Raw genomic sequence first — 18,323 nt, forward strand, 5'->3', positions numbered from 1 at the left:
TTAAGTTCTTATAGATTTTGGATACTAACCTTTTACCAGGTATGTCATTTGCAAATATCATCTCCCATTCCTTATGTTGCCTTTTACTTTTGTTGATTGTTTCCTTTGTTGTGCATAAGCTTTTTTTTAAAGTAGGCGCCATGCCCAACATGAGGCTTGAACTCACAACCCTGAGATCAAGACCTGAGATCAAAAGTTGGATGCTCCATTGACTGAGCCACCCAGGCGCCCCTGTGTAGAAGCTTTTTATTTTGACAAAGTCCCAATAGTTTATTTCAGATTTATAGTAAATCTTAAAATCAGTAGTGTTATTCCTCCAACTGTATTCTTTTTTAAAAAATTGTTTTAGCTCTTTTTGTTCCTTTGCTTTTCAAATAAATTTTACAATTCATTTCCCTGAAAACTAAAAAGAAATTCTGTTGGGATATTGATTGGACTTGCATTACATCTATGGATTAGTTTGGGAAGAATTGACATTTGTACTATGTTGTTTCTTTCAACCCATAAACACATTATATCTCTGTATATTTAGATCTTTCCCTTTATTTTTTTTAAATCTACATATTTTTTTCAAATTTTGAAAAAGATTTTATTTATTTATTTAGAGAGAGCATGAGCAAGAGGAAGAGCAGAGGGAGAGGGAGAGAGAGCATCCTAAGCAGACTCTGTGCTGAGCATGGAGCCTGACATGAGACTCGATCTCATGACCCTGAGACCATGATCTGAACTGAAATCAAAAGTTGGATGCTTAACTGACTGAGCCACCCAGGTGCCCCAAAAGTATGTGTTGTTTTTTTTTTTTACTCTGCTTTCTGGGCAAAAATGCTTTATTTGTTTTTTTTAACTAGGCTCCATGCCCAATGTGGAACCCAGCATGGGGCTTTTAAACTCACAACCTTGAGATCAAAAGTTGGATGCATAACTGACTGAGCCACCCAGGTGCCCCCTAGATCTTTTTGGATCTTTGTTTTCTTTCATCACTGTTTTATGGTTTTCATCATATAAAATCTGTACATATTTTGTTAGATTTACACCTTAGTATTCCATTTTATCTGAGCTACTATAATGTTGTATGTGTATGTATATAAAAATATGTATATGTATACATAAAAATACATTTAATATATTCTTATATGTTAAGCATATGTATTTAGTTTCCAGTGGTACGTTGGGAGTACATAGAAATATGACCAATTTTTCTTTTTTAAAAATTATTTATTTATTTATTCATGAAAGACACACAGAGAGAGGCAGAGGGAGAAGCAGGCTCCCTGCAGGGAGCCTGATGTGGGACTTGATCCCAGGACCCTGAGATCATGACCTGAGCCAAAGGCAGACATTCAACCACTGAGCCACCCAGGCACCCCAGAAATATGACCGATTTTTCTATGTTGACTTTGTATCCTACCACTTTAGTAAACTCAGTTATGTTGTTTAAGTTTTTTTGGTAGATTCCTTGGGATTTTATGTGTAGGAAGTTATGTTGCCTGCAAATAGAATTTTATTTCTTTCCAATATTTATGCCTTTTGTTTATCTTTCTCGCCTTATTGCATTCGCTAACGCTCCAGTATGATGTTGAATTGGTGGTGAGAGAAGATGTTTTGCATTGTTCCCAGTCTTAGGGAGAAAACATTTAGTCTTTTGCCATTAAGTATGTTGTTATCTTAGGGGTTTTTTGGAGACACTCTTTATCAGGTTGAGGAAATTTCCTTTTATTCCTACTTGCTGAGAATTTTTATCAATTTATGTTGATTTTTCTCAAATGCTTTTTCTGCATCGATTAATATAATCATGTAGTTTTTCTTTTGTAAGCTGGTAATAGTGTAGATTACATTGATTGATTTTTTTAACATTTTTTTTAAATTGGAGTTCAATTTGCCAACATATAGCATAACACCCAGTGCTCATCCCATCAAGTGCCCCCCTCAGTGCCCGTCACCCAGTCACCCCCACCCCTTGGCCCCCTCCCTTTCTACCACCCCTTGTTAGTTTCCCAGAGTTAGGAATCTCTCATGTTCTGTCTCCCTTTCTGATATTTCCCACTCATTTTTCTCCTTCCCCCTTTATTCCCTTTCACCAAATGAATGAGACCATATAATGTTTGTCCTTCTCTGATTGACTTATCTCACTCAGCATAATACCCTCCAGTTCCATCCACGTCGAAGCAAATGCTGGGTATCTGTCGTTTCTAATGGCTGAGTAATATTCCATTGTATACATAGACCACATCTTCTTTATCCATTCATCTTTCGATGGACACTGAGGCTCCTTCCACAGTTTGGCTATTGTGGACATTGCTGCTGTAAACATCGGGGTGCAGGTGTCCCGGCATTTCACTGCATCTGTATCTTTGGGGTAAATCCCCAGCAGTGCAATTGCTGGGTCGTAGGGCAGATCTATTTTTAACTCTTTGAGGAACCTCCACACAGTTTTCCAGAGTGACTGCACCAGTTCACATTTCCACCAACAGTGCAAGAGGGATCCCCTTTCTCCACATCCTCTCCAATATTGAACCAACTTTGTAATAATCCATGATTGTACTATATTATTTCTTTATATATTGCTGGATTTTATATAATATTTGTTAAGGATTTCTGTGTCCATACTCATGAGGGATATTTGTCTATAGTTTACATTTTTGGAATTGGTTTTGTCTGATTTTGGTATCAGTGTTAGGTTTGCCATTTTCTATAAATTGGGAAACATCTCCTTTTCTATTTTTTGGAAGAGATTGTATAGAACTGGTATTATGTCTGCTTTAAATTTTGTATAGAATTTGCTAGCAAAATAATCTAGGCCTGAATATTTCTTTTTCGGAAGGTTTCAACTAAAATCATATTTATTTAATGATTGTGATTGTAGGACTGTTCAGTTCATCTATTTCATCTTGGAGGCGTTTTGGTAGTTTGTGATATTTAAGGACTCATTGCCTTTTGTTCTTTACAATATCCGTATGAAGTAGGCAAGACAGGTAGTCTTAACTCACTGCTCAGAGCAGTTCATAGTACATAGCAGAAAATAAGTCAATATTAGTAGGATGAATTTGTTAAATAAACTCCACTTTTCAAATGTGCAAACTAAGGTTCAGAGTGGTGAAACAACTTGTTGAAAATTATTTAGCTTATAAGTGGTAATGCTGGGACTCAAATCCAAAACCTAAAATAGCTTTTGAAGAAGAAGGGAATGTGAGAAGGGAGCTAATCTGGCATCTGTTTTGTGCCAGACACTGCTGGATGCTTTCATATAACTTGACTCATTTAAATTCTGACAGTTATCCTGTGATATAGGTGTTTCCATCTCCATTTTAAAGTTGAGGGAGGTAAGGTTCTGTATTAGGGTCCTAACAGGAATCATATGATATGCTCAAAGTAGGGTAGTTTGAGGAAGGTTTAGTAAAGGGACTATTTACAAGGTATAGGCAGGTTGTGGGGAAACCACAGGGGCTAATGAAACCCTGGGGCTAGTACAATGGGTCTGTTACCCCCCTACCCCCACCCAGGCCCAAAGGATGAAGGAAAGGAGTGTCTAGAAAGAGAACATCTAGGAGGAGAGATCTCTAGAGCAGGTAGCACTGAAATGAGCAGTGGTCTTTGGTCAAAGTAAATAGCCACCTCCCCATAGGGAGGAAGCCAAAAGGAAGCTGCATGCTTCTTATCTTTGATCACTCTCAAGAGTTCTTTTTGGCCAAACCCAATCAATCAGAAGCCAGCGACCAGTGAAGCCTATTGATATAATTCATACCAGACAATTTCCTGGTGAAGAAGGCAGGATAGTGTATCTAGAGGACAAAGATGTACAGTAACTTGTCCAAGGTCACATGACAGCCTGGTAAAAGGCAGGTTTAGGATTCCAATTCCATAGCTCCAGTTCTTGACACTGAACTTGTCCATCTTTCCCCAGGAGATGAACTTTTAGGGCCAAACTGTCAAAAAGGGCCTGTGATGGGGCACTGGGGTGGCTCAGTCAGCTGTCTGCCTTTGGCTCAGGTCATGATCCCAGGGTCCTGGCGAGCCCTGCATCAGGTACCCTGCTCTGCAGGGAGTTTGCTTCTCTCTCTCTCCCTCTGCTGTTCCCTCTACCTGTGCCCACTCTGGCTCTGTCAAATAAATAAGTAAAATCTTAAGAAAAAAAAAGAAAGGGCCTGTGATAAATCCCCCAATACGTATACGTTCTCATTTTATTTTTGTTTTTTTGTCCTGCAGTGGCCCTATGCTGGGGTATTAATGCCTTATTATTGCCATTTGAAATTCTTGATAATTTTATCTTTGAATCTGTATTTTGTAAGTGAAGGCCAGTGGGACAATGGAACATGCACTGGGGACTTGGAACCTTGATTCACATACAGTTCCACCTCCCACTACCTCTGCATATCTTCAGGACGGGTTCTTGATTGCCAGTCCCTTGATTCCTAATACACTGAGCACCTTTTATCTTTCCCCATCCAAGTCCATCCATTCCCAGCAGGAGCCTAGAGGTGGGGAGGATCAAAGCCAAGTGTACATTTTCTGCCATCTTTCAGGGTAGGGCATGACAATAACCATCCTTGCATATACCAGGCACATTCAGTGAGCAACTCAGTGGTGGTGGCCTCTTACCCATCCCTGAGCCAGGTACCTAGTACATCTTTGTGGAGAGGTTGTAATACCCTTAAGAGGTGCCTATATACTTTTGGTTGGGGTAGCAGGCTCACAGAAAGGGAGATGCCTATATCAATTTCCCTGCCCTCTGATAAAGCATAGCATGTCAGTCCAGCAGGTGATGGAAGGGGGGACCCAACAGTTGTTAAGCCCCACACCCATGACTTGTGCCATGTATATGCGCAAGTAATGGGATGGGGTTCCATGTTGCCCTTAGTGGTCAATCCTGCCCCATAAGAATCCCTGTGTCCTGGAAAGTATCCTTTGGGCTCATTCCATATCTGGGTAGCTGTCTCTTCCTCATTCCAACTTTCCAAATCTGACTTATGCCACTTTTCTGGCCAACTCAAGGCACCTTCCAGGGATAAGGAATGAAATGCAAATTGTGTAATTTTGTTAACTCTGTATACAAGTTAAATGGTCTGATATTTTTACTTAAAACTGAAATTGCACAAAAAAGATGAACAGTAAAATATATGTTAATAATTTAAAATTATAGTTTTTCTTGACTTAGAGTGACACTGAATTGCAAATAGAAAATACCAGTACAAACTGAATGAGAGACCACAGAAAAAAGGAAAAAATCTTTATGTTTTAGTACCTTTAATAACACATTTTTCCTGCTTTTTAAACAAGGCATTCCACATATTCATTTTGCATTGGGCCCTACAAGTTATGTATCTGGTCTTGCCTGGGTGAATATTTAAAACATATGGGTGCATCCAACTTAATTAATTTTGGGTAGAGAGCTCTTAATTATCTATATTTTTAAAGACACCTCCAAGAATCTGCCATAGAAACAAATTACAAATAAGCAAGGAAGGAAAGCTAGAATGAACCCTGTGGTACTAGATTAAAGTCAGAGATATCAATATAAAAACTCATATAAACATATCTATACATATATAAATATATATACATATAAAGATAGATATAGAAATAAGCATCAATATGTGTGTATATATATGGATTATTTTACTTTATGTGTTTCCTAGCTCTGTCCACTGACATGGCCTGGAAGCAGCAACATTCAAGGAAAATTGAGCTCACCTAGAATCACATTTTGTTTTCCAAATGCCATTCCCAAATAAAAAAAAACTAAGTCTACTAATAATCTTGGAGGGCAAGATATAGCTTCAAAGTATTACCCCCCAAATATTTATTAATTACTATGGTGGTTTTAGCATGTGTCCACAAATTTTTTGTTTCTCCTCCCTTCTGGAGGTGAAGATTAATTCCCCTCCATTGAATGTGGGCTGGACTTACTAATTCAGTTCTAACAAAGTATGGAAAGGGAAATATAATAGTTTTACCATTTACTATTTATATTTTATAGTTAATATGTAAGTAAATTGAAAGAAAAATATGGGGTGCCTGGGTGGCTCAGTCAGTTAAGCATCTACCTTGGGCTCAGGTCATGATCCCAGGCTCCCAGAATTGAGCCCTGCATTGGGTTCTCTGCTTAGTGGGGAGTCTATTTCTCCCTTTCCCTCTGCCTTTCCTCCTGCTCATGCTCTTTCTCTCTCTCTCTGAAATAATTTTTTTTAAATCCTGAAAAAAAGAAAGTAAAAAAAGAAAAAACATGCCATTCAAATATTTTTTAAAAGTGGGAATGGCTATATTATCATTTAAAGTAGACTTCAGAATGAAGAAAATGATTCCTCCACTGTTTGTCCTGCCTTTTCTGGTTTTAATTGAGATTTTATATAATTCCAAGTTATCTTTTCTCTTAGATGGTCAATTATACTTCTTTTAAAGTTTTTCGTAGTTGTCCTAGAGTTTTAAGTATACATTTTTAGCTAAGAGTCCATATTCAAATAACACTACACACTTTACTTGTAGTATAGGTGCCTTATAACAGAGTGATATCAAATCTTCTCTCCTATCACTTGTGACCTTGTGATTTATTTCATTTTTCTATATGCTACAATCAACCAATATATTATTACTATTGTTACTTAAATAGTTATCTGTTATATCAATTAAAAATTAGAAAAATAAAAGATTTTAATTTGCTTTCCTCTATCCCTTCTCTGACACTCTTCCTTTTTTGTATGTCTGAGTTTCTGACCTGTATTATTTTCCTTCCCCCTGAAGAACTTTTTACATTTTGGGTAAGGCAAGTCTGTTTTTATTTCCCTCAGTTTTTGTTTTTCTGAGAAAGAGTTTCTCTTTCAATTCTGAAGAGTAATTTTGCTGGATATAGAATCTGGGTTGATGTTTTTTTTCTTTGAACACTTTGAATATTTCACTCTACTCCTTTCTTTTTGTGTAGTTTCTGACAAGAAGCCTGGTACAATTCTTACGCTTGTTCCTTTAAAAGGCATTCCTCCCTACTCTGTCTTCTTTAAAGATGTTTTCTTTGTCTCTACAGTTGGCTAGAGAAGGGTGGAGTGAGAGCAGTGCCCTCACCCAGATGGGATAAGGTGCTGGCAGTCTATTTCCCTGTAGAGCTATGGAGCTGCTTTAAGCATGTTTCACAATGATTCCTCTTTCTCTCCCCTTCCCAGAGTCACAAGAGGATCTTATTCAGATCTTTACTGTGGGAACTTGATGGATTACCTGAAATTTGGGGATGCTCTTGTGTATGCAGTCCTCAGAAGTTTCTTATTCTCACAGTGGTGCACAGTCAGCCTCCAGCGGTTTTTTAAAATGACCATTTTTGGTATTCCTACTAGTTTATGATTCCAAAAGCTTTTTTTCTAGGTAAGTAAATTGCAGTTGGATGTTCCTCACCCCCTAGATTTTGGGGTGGTGGTTTCCCCTGAAACCTAATTACTTTGATCGCTCCAAAAAAGTCACTGAATTTTCAGTTTGTCTGGTTCTTCTTGTAAGAATGGGAGTGTTGACTTCCAAGGTCTTATCAGAGTGGAAAGCAGAAGACTGCTTCAAAATTTATATGAAAAGGTCTAAGTCCTAGAAGAACTAAACAATTTTTAAAAAGAAGAATAAAGTGGGAGGAATCAGTCTCAACTGATTATTCAAGACTTATTATATGGCTGCATTAATCAAGACAGTATGACAGAGGGGTAGACACATAGATCAGTGGAACAGAACAAAGAACTCTGAAATAGACCCACACAAATATGCCCAACTGATTTTTAACAAGTTGCAAAAGCAATTCAATGAAGGATAATTTTTTCAACAAATGATGTAGGAGTAATTTAACACGCATAGGCAAAAAACCAAACCAAAACAAAACAGAAAACTCAAACAAACAAAAGAAAAACAAAACAAAACAAAAAAAAACCTGATTTAAATCTCACGCTCTGTGCCGGCATAATTCTGAAATGGATCATGTAATTTTGCAAAATGTAAAATTGTAAATCTTTCAGAAAACAAACATAGGAGAAAATCATTTGGATCTAGGACTAAGCAAAGGTTTCTTCAACTTGGTCCATATAAGGAAAATGTTGATAAATTGGAACTCATCAAAAGTAAAAATAATTGCTCTGTAAAAGACCTTGTTAAAGAAGATGAAAATCCAAGTTATGAACTGGGAAAACTATTTGTAAATAATATTTCTGAAAATAAAGAACTCTCAAAACTCAATAGAATAAAAAGCAATCCAAATAGAAAATAAGCAAAAAAAGCAACATACATTTCACTGAAGAGGATATGTAAATGACCGGTAGGTACATGAAAGGATATTCAATATCACTAGCCATTACAGAAATGCAAGTTAGTATCTTGATGTGATATCACTATATACATCTATTCAAATAGCTAAAGTAAAAATATTGATAATACCAAATGCTAGCAAGGATGCAGGAAAACTGGATTTCTCATACATTGCTGATGGGAAAGTAAAATAGCACAGCCACTGTAGAAAATGGTTTAATGGTTTCTTATAAAACTAAGCATAAATTTACCATACAACTCAGAAATCACACACCTGGGCATGTATTCCGTAGAAACGAAAACTATCCATACAAAAACCATGAATGTTTATAACAGAGCTATTTGTAATAATCAAAAGCTGGAAAGAGCTCAAATGTTCTTTTGGTGAATGATAGGTAAACGATTAAACAAACTGGTATATCCATTCTATAGAATACTCCTCAGCAATGAAAAGAATGAACTACAGATACACACGACTTGGATAGATATGGATAGATATGATGAGCATTGTGCCAAGTGAAGAAAGCCTGTCTCAAAAGGTCACATACTGATTGATTCTATTTATATAATCTCAAAAATGATAAAATTAAAGAGCTAGAAAACAGATTAATGGTGCCCAGGACTTAGAGATATTGGGAGGAGAATTGTGACTATAGAGAGGCAGCATGAGGAAGACCATTGTGGTGGTGGAATTGTTCTGTTTTGGGATTGTGATGGTAGTTACAAGAATATACGCATGTACCATTGGGGGAAACTGAGTGAAGGATACACAAGACCTCTCTGCATTACATTTTCAAATTCATATGCATCTGTAATTATATCAACAAAATAGGTTTTTTTAAAAAAAAATAGGGTTACAGTGGAGAGACTGGAAAGATCTCTCTTTAACCAAGTGATCAAGGCTGACATCACCAGGATGTCATGTTGATATCATGTACCACCTGATACCATATGATGAGAAGAGCACTTCACCACTGTGCTATCCTTCCCCAAAATTACATAATCCCAATTTAATCATGAGAAAATATCAGATAAGCCCAATGGGGGGACATTTTACAAAGTAATCTTTAAAATTGTCAAGGTTGTGAAAAATAAGGAAATACTGAGAAATTGCCATAGGTTGGAGGTAACTAGGAAGTTATGATGACTAAGTGCAACATAGTATTCTGGATTCAATCCTGGAACAACAAAAAAAGGACATTAGTGGGAAAACTTGTGAAGCACATTATAAAAAATAACTGATCAGTGCTCTTCAAAGTGTCAAGATCATGAATACATGGGCTGATCAGCTGTCCTAGATTGGAGAAGGGATGTGATGACTAAATGCAATGTAGTATCCTGATCAGTTCCTGGAACAGAAAACAGACATTAGTGGGAAACTGGTGAAATCCACATAAAATCCATAGTTTTATTAATGGTGTTGTACCAAGGTTAATTTCTTAGTTTTGATAACTGTACCATGGTTATGTAAGATTTTGACATAGCTGGATGTGTGACAGCTATCCCTTCAGTTTTTGCAACTTTTATATAACTTTAAAATTATTTAAAAATAAAATTAAAAAGTAACCTCCTCCCCACTCTGGAGATTCTAATGTGTAGCCAGGGCTGAGTACTGATGCTAACTAGTCCATTAGGTCCTGCCTCATGAGTTTCCACTGTGTTCTCCTACTCTGTCCTTCCCTTTCCTCATCAAAATTGCTGTGTTCTGGAGGTATTTATTCTCAACTGGCTGCTGGCCTAAATAGGATGAGGCAAGAAAAATGTTTCTACCACTACCCTAGTAGGAAATTCATTCCAAAGTTACTAGCATGGGCACTATCCTATCTGCTCTAACCTGGTGCCATATATAGTAGGAATTTCCACCACGGAGGTTCAGCCCTTTGTGTAAAGTATCATCACATCATCATTTTTCAAGTAGCACTATGGATGTTGGAACATGAATTCAATAAGAATTATGAGTCATGTGAATTGGTGCATCAGGGCTTTTTCTGTAACACCACAAAACCATGGGCATCCGTGGATGAGAAAGCTAAATTTGCCTAGAGCCCCTCACAATCCATTTTAACTATCAAACCAGAGAAGGCTAGCCCTTGGTTGCAGGCAGGAGATCTGCATGGTAGGTGGTTAGAGCCAGGTGCTTCAAGACCTTGAAAAGCAAGGACAGCCACAGAGGGTGATGCTCCAGTCTTAGAGATCTGCCTTAGGTAGAGATAGTCAACATCTTGGAGAGCAAACTCCTGTTGCTATGACAGCTTCCAAGAGCACACTCAGTTCATCAGAGCCTGAGGCTTATTCAGCTGGCTCCACCCTCTTCCTGGAGTGCTGTGTTTATTAAGAGGGCCCTGCCCTTTATTTTGCTAGGATTACTCATTATGGGTTGGTGAACTGCCCTTTTTCCCCTCCACCCCAGCTTTTCATCTGCACCCTAGAAGGGAGGGCTGTGTCTTTGGGCCTGCTGAGAGTCCTTCAAGAGAGCTGATCTGAGAGAAAATTAAGAACAGCTGGGGGTAGACACAATGACATCATATGCCTCTAGCATAAAAGGCAGCTCAGAAACTCAGATTCAAAAAGGAGAGAAAAATAATGGGAATTGGAGAAAGGGGCTGAGACTTGGGAACTATGCAAAAGCTGATTACTAAGGAAGACAAGAGAAGATTAAGCTGGGAGCACAAGAACTAGCTGAGACATTGGAACTTTTAGTAGGGACCTATTAATCTAGTATTTAGTGTTTGGAATCTATAGATTTAACAGCTAAAGCTAAACAAGGACAGATTGGTAAAAAGCTGTGAAAATGCCCTGAGGCAGCCTATAGTTAGGACTAAAGTTAACAAAAGAAATGGTTAGACTGATCTTTATTACAGAATAAGTTACAAATTGGACCCTTTGCATAAAGACTTCTTTTTCGATTGTTTTGTATGAGATTGCATGGTTTATATGTTAAAGTATACTTGTTTATGATTCCTCTGCATAAAATGCTGATGTCTGTTTGGAGTGGTATATCCTTATGAAACTGAATGATAAACTTGAACAGCTTGAAGGGACATTGGAGATGATGTAGTTCAACACTACTTTTATACATGAAATTGAAGCCCAGTTAGGTCATGTGTCCAAGATCATACAGCTATTATGTGACAGAGTTGTGGTTGGAACATAGGTCTACCAATTCTCAGGCAAGTGCTGTTTTCACCCCACATCTATTTTACTTAGATTAGCCATGCCCAAAGAGAGTCCAAATTTCTGTCCCTATATTACCACTAGTGATTACTGGTGGCTGTCATAGGTAAAAAGCAGACCACTTTGGATGAACCACACTGCCTCTGCAGAATTCTTAGAGAATCCTTAACATATTAAGCATGATGTAAAAAAGTCACAATGAAAAAATACCAAGATGACATTTATTTTATTACATCGTTTTCTCTGTGTGCCATCCCTAAACATGATGTTGCTCTGTTTAGCACTTTTTTAAGATTTATTTATTTATTTATGATAGACAGAGAGACAGACAGAGAGAGAGAGAGAGAGAGAGAGAGAGGCAGAGACACAGGCAGAGGGAGAAGCAGGCTCCATGCCGGGAGCCCAACGCGGGACTCGATCCCGGGACTCCAGGATCGTGCCCTGGGCCAAAGGCAGGCGCCAAACCACCAAGCCACCCAGGGATCCCCTGTTTAGCACTTTTTAAAACATTGTATTATCAAGTTTAAGCAGCAATGTCTGGCAATATATTGTTATGTTGTCTGTTTAAAGTAACCACACACAGAACTGATACTTATACTTCAAGCTGTACAATCATGGCAGTAGCTACCAATTGGTGATACCTTATCTTAATTGCAAGTTTTTTCTTTCATGGGTGAATAAACCTTTGGAAGAGTAAATATACAACCTAAACCAAATAGAGTAAGAGTCAAGTTTCTATAATTAGTCTGAGAAAGTTACAACCCAGGTGGTCTGCTCAATCAAAAAACTGCTATTGTAACCTTAGAAATTACTGAGCATTGGTCCTCTTAAATAACATGCCTTATGAGGAGTGTAACTATTCCAAAAGAAAGACAACAGACCCTGCCAGACAAAGCAGAATTAATGAACTAGTCAGAAAAATAATTGAAAATAAACTAGAATATCACTGAAGAGTTCATATTGATAACATGAAGCAGGCATAAATAGTTACTAAGAAGCATTCAGAAATATAAGCTATGAAAAATATTAGTTGAAGTAAATAACTTGATTGGGGGTGAGGTTAATAACAACATGAATACAGGTAAAAAAAATGAATTAATGAGTGAATGACCAGATTGAATAGCTTTCCCAGAAGACATCAAGAAGGGAGAAATAGTTGGAAAATATATTTTTTAGTTTTAGAGATACAAAGGATGGAAAGGGAAGTGTTAAGTCAGTATAATAAGAGTGCAAGGAGAGAGAAAAAAATAAGTGGAAGAGAGCTAAGTATTTGAAGAAATAAAGACCAAGAATTTCCCAGTCTTAGTAAAATATGGATGACCTCAGTTTAAAATGATTCAGAATTTGCCCAACAGGATATATAAGAAAAATCCTATATCTAGACACATTGTATTAAAATTTAAAAATATCAGATGAATAGAAGACTTCTCAACAAGAAAAAGCATATCATTTACAAAGGAATAAAATTCTATTGAAGTCCCGGTACTCAAAATACAGGAAGACAATGAAGTGCTAATTTTCGAAGTACTTAGCGGAAACAAAACTTGGAACGTAGAATTTTATACCCAGCTAGATATCCTTTAAATGTAAGTTTGAAATATTCTCAGGCATTCAAGGCCTCAAAAAGTTTATCACACAAAGTCTTTCTTGAACAAGTCCAGTAAAATAATACATACAGTAAGTATAAATGGGTGGACTTTCCCAGAGGCCTTTCACAAATGTTCCTTTAATTTATCAATATATATCAACACACACTTACTTTGGTGGCCTCTCCAGAAAGGAAGCCAGTGTCTGGAGTCTGCATGTTATTTTGTAGAAACTTGTTTCTGGTTTTGTTAGTCTTGTCTTTTCTGTTAAGCTTACCAACTACCTGAAGACACAATATTTATTTCTCTATTCCCAGGAGTACTTATTACAAGGTCCCTTATGTGGTAGGTATTCATTAGATATCTGTTCCAGGAAGGAAGAGAAAAAGAGAGGGAGGGTTTTAAGGCTGGAACACGAAGCTATGATTTCTTCCATTCAAGAAAATTGCTTTTCTCTCCTGTTTTGGGGACCTTGTAATGTGTGTCAGTATTTTGCACTGCAGTGGACCATGTTTCCCATGTTAAGTTCGACTTTGGATGACTCAAAGATCATTGAGCATTATTCATTTCACTACCAAAATATGAAAGGCAACCTGCTTATTTTGACTCCATTTGATCATTTACTTGATTTTCCATGACCCTCAAACTCCCTCTGAGTCATTAATGATGGAAAGTTATATGTTTGCCTGCCAGTAAACATTCCCAAGTCAGGAATAAGAAGGGAAAATAATCCACAAGAGTTACATTTTTTAAAGATTTTTTTATTTATTCATGAGAGACATAGAGAGGCAGAGACACAAGCAGAGGAAGAAGCAGGCTCCATGCAGGGAGCCCGATGTGGGACTCGATCCCAGAACTCCAGGATCACACCCTGAGCCGAAGGCAGATGCTCAACCACTGAGCCACTCAGGCGTCCAAGAGTTACATTTTGTCTGGAATTTGTCAATACATCTCCACAGAGCTATTGAGAATCCTCTCTTCAGTGAGGCAGTTCTTTTTGCTTTTCTGTGACTGTGCAAAAAGTGCCCACTAAAACAGTATGGGTAATTATGCACACCTGTTGGCATCCAAACCCTAAAACTTTAGTCTTGAGTCTAAAGACACGTTTGCCTTTTAGGGAAGAGTTGGGTGGGTAGGTAGTGTTATACAATTCTCTTTCCTTTGACATTATTTATTGGTGTTTGGAGGTAGAGCAAGAGGCACCAGGGCTGAGAGGGGAATCAGAGTTATTCATTTATACCCCTTTCTTACATCACTTCTTGGCCTTTTGGCTAAGATCAAGTGTAGTATACCCTTCTTGTAGGCAAATGTCATCATTTACACCCCATCTAAAAAGCATGTGTGTATGTTTAAGATACTTGCCTGTGAACAATTTCCTTAGTAATTATTTTGTTGAAAATTCCAAAGAAAAGTTGCTGGACAGAACAGAAAAATGACAGTAGCGGGCCCTGAAAACCCATGTATCACCATGCACATCTTGGAGACCAACACTATCATCAGCAGCAACTTCCAGCAGAGTTCTGCCCCACTACTCTATGCTTTCTCACTCCTGATTCAGCTCATGTGTTTTTAACATTGAGTTCAGGTTGTTAGCAGAAACTCTGGCATCTGGAATTAATTGAGTTGTTGCTCAGGTACTTGGGGTTCTTACTAAAAATTCTAGGAAATCATGTCACATTTGGGCACCCTGTGGATTTAACTCAGTGAATAGTCACAAAGCACCTGCTCAGTGCAGGCTCAGCTCTGGGCACAGTTCAGGTATGCTTATCAGTGTAAAGGAGGTACCAAGGGAGGAGTTCAAATGAACTGGAGTTTTGAAGCAGGGATAGAATATATCCTGGTGGAATAAAAGGGAAGAGTTCTTGAGAAGCTGGCCTTGGGGACTGGCCTTAAATGATAGAATTTATATAGGTAGAGGCATTTCAGGAGGAAAGGATAGCTCAAGTAAATGTAACAAGGTGAGAAATCATAGGATCTATTTAGGGCTAGTAATAGTCCCCATGTGTTGAGTCATTATTCTGTGCCATGCATAGTGTTAAGTGCTTTGCATGCATTCTCTTGTTTTATTGCCACCTACAGCAATCTCATTAGTTATAGGTAGTATCATCCCTACTATACAAGTAAGGAGACTAAGGTTTACAGCAATTAAGTAACTTGGTCACCTGCTCAGAGATGAGAGAACCATCTCTGTTGGGGTCCAAAACCAGCCTGCCTGCCTGTCTTCCTTCCTTCCTTCCTTCCTCCCTTCCTTCCTCCAGTTTTATTGAGATATAATTGACATATAGCACTGTATTAGTTTAAGGTACACAACATGGTGATTTGATATGTGTATATAGTGTGAAATAATTACCACAGTGAGTTTAGTTAACATCCATGAATTTACCATTAAGCTCTGTGCATTCAAAATAAATACATGACTGGAAAGAAAGGGTAGGACCATGCTATGGAGAGCCTTAGATGGTAAGTGAAGGATCCTAAACTTAAGGTGGCAGATTGTAAAGTTAGAGGGAAAGGGATTTCCCTGTAACAAGAAATGAGTGGTCTATAAGGGATCAGCAGATTAGAAACCAATGAACAGTTTTCAAAACTTTTCTTCTTTACTCATTTTTTCTGTCCCTTCCTGGTTGGAGAATGGGCTGAGTAGGAGAGAGACCTCTCTGTTCTTCTTAGGGCTCTTATGTAGAACTTATGTAGAATTTCCACTTTGGGGGGGTCCTTTTTGATTCTGTCCAATTTCTTGCCACTGCACATGGTCTTACCTCTGGGAAGGGAAAGTCAGTATCTAAACTTTGTCTAACTGGAAAATTGTATGGCTTAAATTTCAATTCCCATTGTGTTATCTTGGATAGCTGAAGCCCCTTTTATCTTTTGGAATAATTCTTTACATTAGTTTGGGTCTTTTATGTAGCTTCTCTTCAGTCATAAAAAATAAGAATCAGGGGCACCAGGTGGCTCAGTGGTTAAGCGTCTGCCTTTGGCTTGGGTCATGGTCCCGAGGTCCTGGGATTGAGTCCCACATTGGGCTCCCTGTGAGGAGCATGCTTCTCCCTCTGCCTATGTCTCTGCCTCTCTTTCTGTGTGTCTCATGAATAAATAAATAAAATCTTTTTAAAAATAGGATTCAAAAAAATTAAAAAGAGGATTCACTAGTTGCTTGTGGGTATAATTTTCCCCTTCAGTCTCATCCAGAAATTGGAAGTCCCCCTTGCCCTTACTTGGTAGTTAGCTACCCTCTTTTACCAACCTTGGTATGGGATCCAGAAGGAGCCATATATAAGGGTCTTTGGAACTTCTAAGCTGCAATCCAGTTTTTGACCTTCCCCATAAAAGATAACCTGAGGATCCCTTAATGAATTTGGTGTTAGTTCAGGCAGAAACTTTAAAAAAGATTTTATTTTGAAATAATTTTAGACTTGTAAAAATGTTGCAAAAATAGTACATAGAATTCACTTCATCCAGCTTCACCAAATGTTAACACCTTACATAATCATAGTAAAACTTCAAAACAAGGAAATTAAAATTGATACAATATGATTAACTAACTTACAGACCTTATTCAAATTTTGCCAGTGGTCCTAATGTCCTTTTTCTTTTGGGGGATCTAATTCGCCATTCCACTCCATCTGGGGCCATTCCTTAGTCTTCCTTTGTCTTTCATGCCCTTGACACTTTTTAAAAAGTACTCCTCAGTTATTTTATAGATTGTCCATCAATTTTGATTTACCTGATGTTTTCATATCACTAGGCTGAGTTTATGCTTTTCTGGCAAGAGCACCACAGAAGAATGTTTGCTCCCAGTGCATCATATCTAAAGGTTCATGCTATCTATGTGTCTCATTATTGGTAACATTAACATTGATTGTTTGGTTAAGGGGGTGTCTGCTAGGTGTCTCAACCCTGAAGTTACCTAGCTGACCCGTCAGTAGAGCATGCAACTCTTGATCTCGGAGTTGGGAGTTAGAGCCCCACATTGGGTGTATAGTTTACTTTAAAAAAAAGGAATCTTTTGGAGAGATACCTTGAGACTATGCAAACATTCTATTTATCATTATACTTTTGCCCACTAATTTCTGCATCTTTCCATCTACCTTAAACACTGTGAGTTCATACTGATACCTCAAATTACAACCTAACAGCACAGGCCTCGCTCTGACCTTTCTCCTTTACTTATTTTTAACTCCTCTCCAACAGTGAGAAAGCTGACACTCATATCTACAATATATTCACATATTTGATCAACCCTCATGTATAGTGCCTTCACTTCTTTTCACCCTCTTCCTGCCCACCTCCTGTAGGTAAGCAAGCTCATTCATTTCTGCTTTATCATTCCTGTATTTCTTTCTGCACAAATGAGCAGATGCATGCACATTTTTTATATGCCATTCTTTCCTACATGAAGGAGAAAATACTAGAGAAACTCTTTTACAATTTGCTTTTTCTCACTTAAAAGTATATCTTGGAAATCACTCCGTGTCAGTTCGTAGAGATCTTCCTTATTCTTTTATGCCTTAGAACTCCATTGTGTGGATATATCATAGCTTATTCAAATAGTCTCCTATGTATGGACATCAGGGTTCTTTCAATATTTTGAAATAACAAACAGTGCTGCAATAAAAAAAAAACCTGGTACATATGTATTTTTGTGTTGTCAGAGGTGCATCTTTGTGTTAATTCTTAGAAGTAGGATTGCTGGGTCAAAGGTAAGTGCATGTTAGTTTTGTTAGCCAATGACAAATTCTCCTCCATGAGAATTGTGCCAGTAATGTGCATTCCCACCAGTAATGTTTGAGAGTGCCTATTTCTCTGCAATCTCACAAGTAAAATGTGTTTTCATTCTTTTACATTTTCATCAATCTGATAGGTCAGAAATAGTACCTTGGCATTGTTTTCATTTGTATTTCTCTAATTTTGAGTGAGCTGAAGCATCTTTTCATGTGTTAAGGGATATCTAGGTAGATGGGTAGATAATTTGTGAACTATCTGTTCATGCCTCTACCCCCCCCCTTTTAACCAGTTTTTGGTCCTTTGTTCCTCAATATTAGAGTGTTCTTCATATTTTAGGAAACTCACGTTTTGTGATTTGTGCTGCAAATATTTTCTCCCAGTTTATCAATTGTCCTTTTACTCTATTTTCATGTTTTTTGTTATGCAGAGATTATTTGCTTTTTTTCTGGAGAGTAGAAAACCAATGAGAAAATGAATCATTCTTTGTTTCTTATTTTTTATTTATTTAATTTAAATTCAGTTAATGAACATACAATGTATGTTTCATTAGTTTCAGAGGTAGAGTTCAGTGATTCATCA

At 37.6% G+C, this 18,323-nt stretch overlaps 1 pseudogene; it reads left to right on the forward strand.

Moving 5' to 3' along the window:
• Nucleotides 1–14,270: 14,270 nt before the first annotated feature.
• On the forward strand, nucleotides 14,271–14,436 carry LOC121483731 (annotated as a pseudogene).
• The last annotated feature ends 3,887 nt before the right edge of the window (nucleotides 14,437–18,323 follow it).

The sequence above is a fragment of the Vulpes lagopus genome, chromosome X, assembly GCF_018345385.1.
Source record: "Vulpes lagopus strain Blue_001 chromosome X, ASM1834538v1, whole genome shotgun sequence".
NCBI lineage: Eukaryota > Metazoa > Chordata > Mammalia > Carnivora > Canidae > Vulpes > Vulpes lagopus.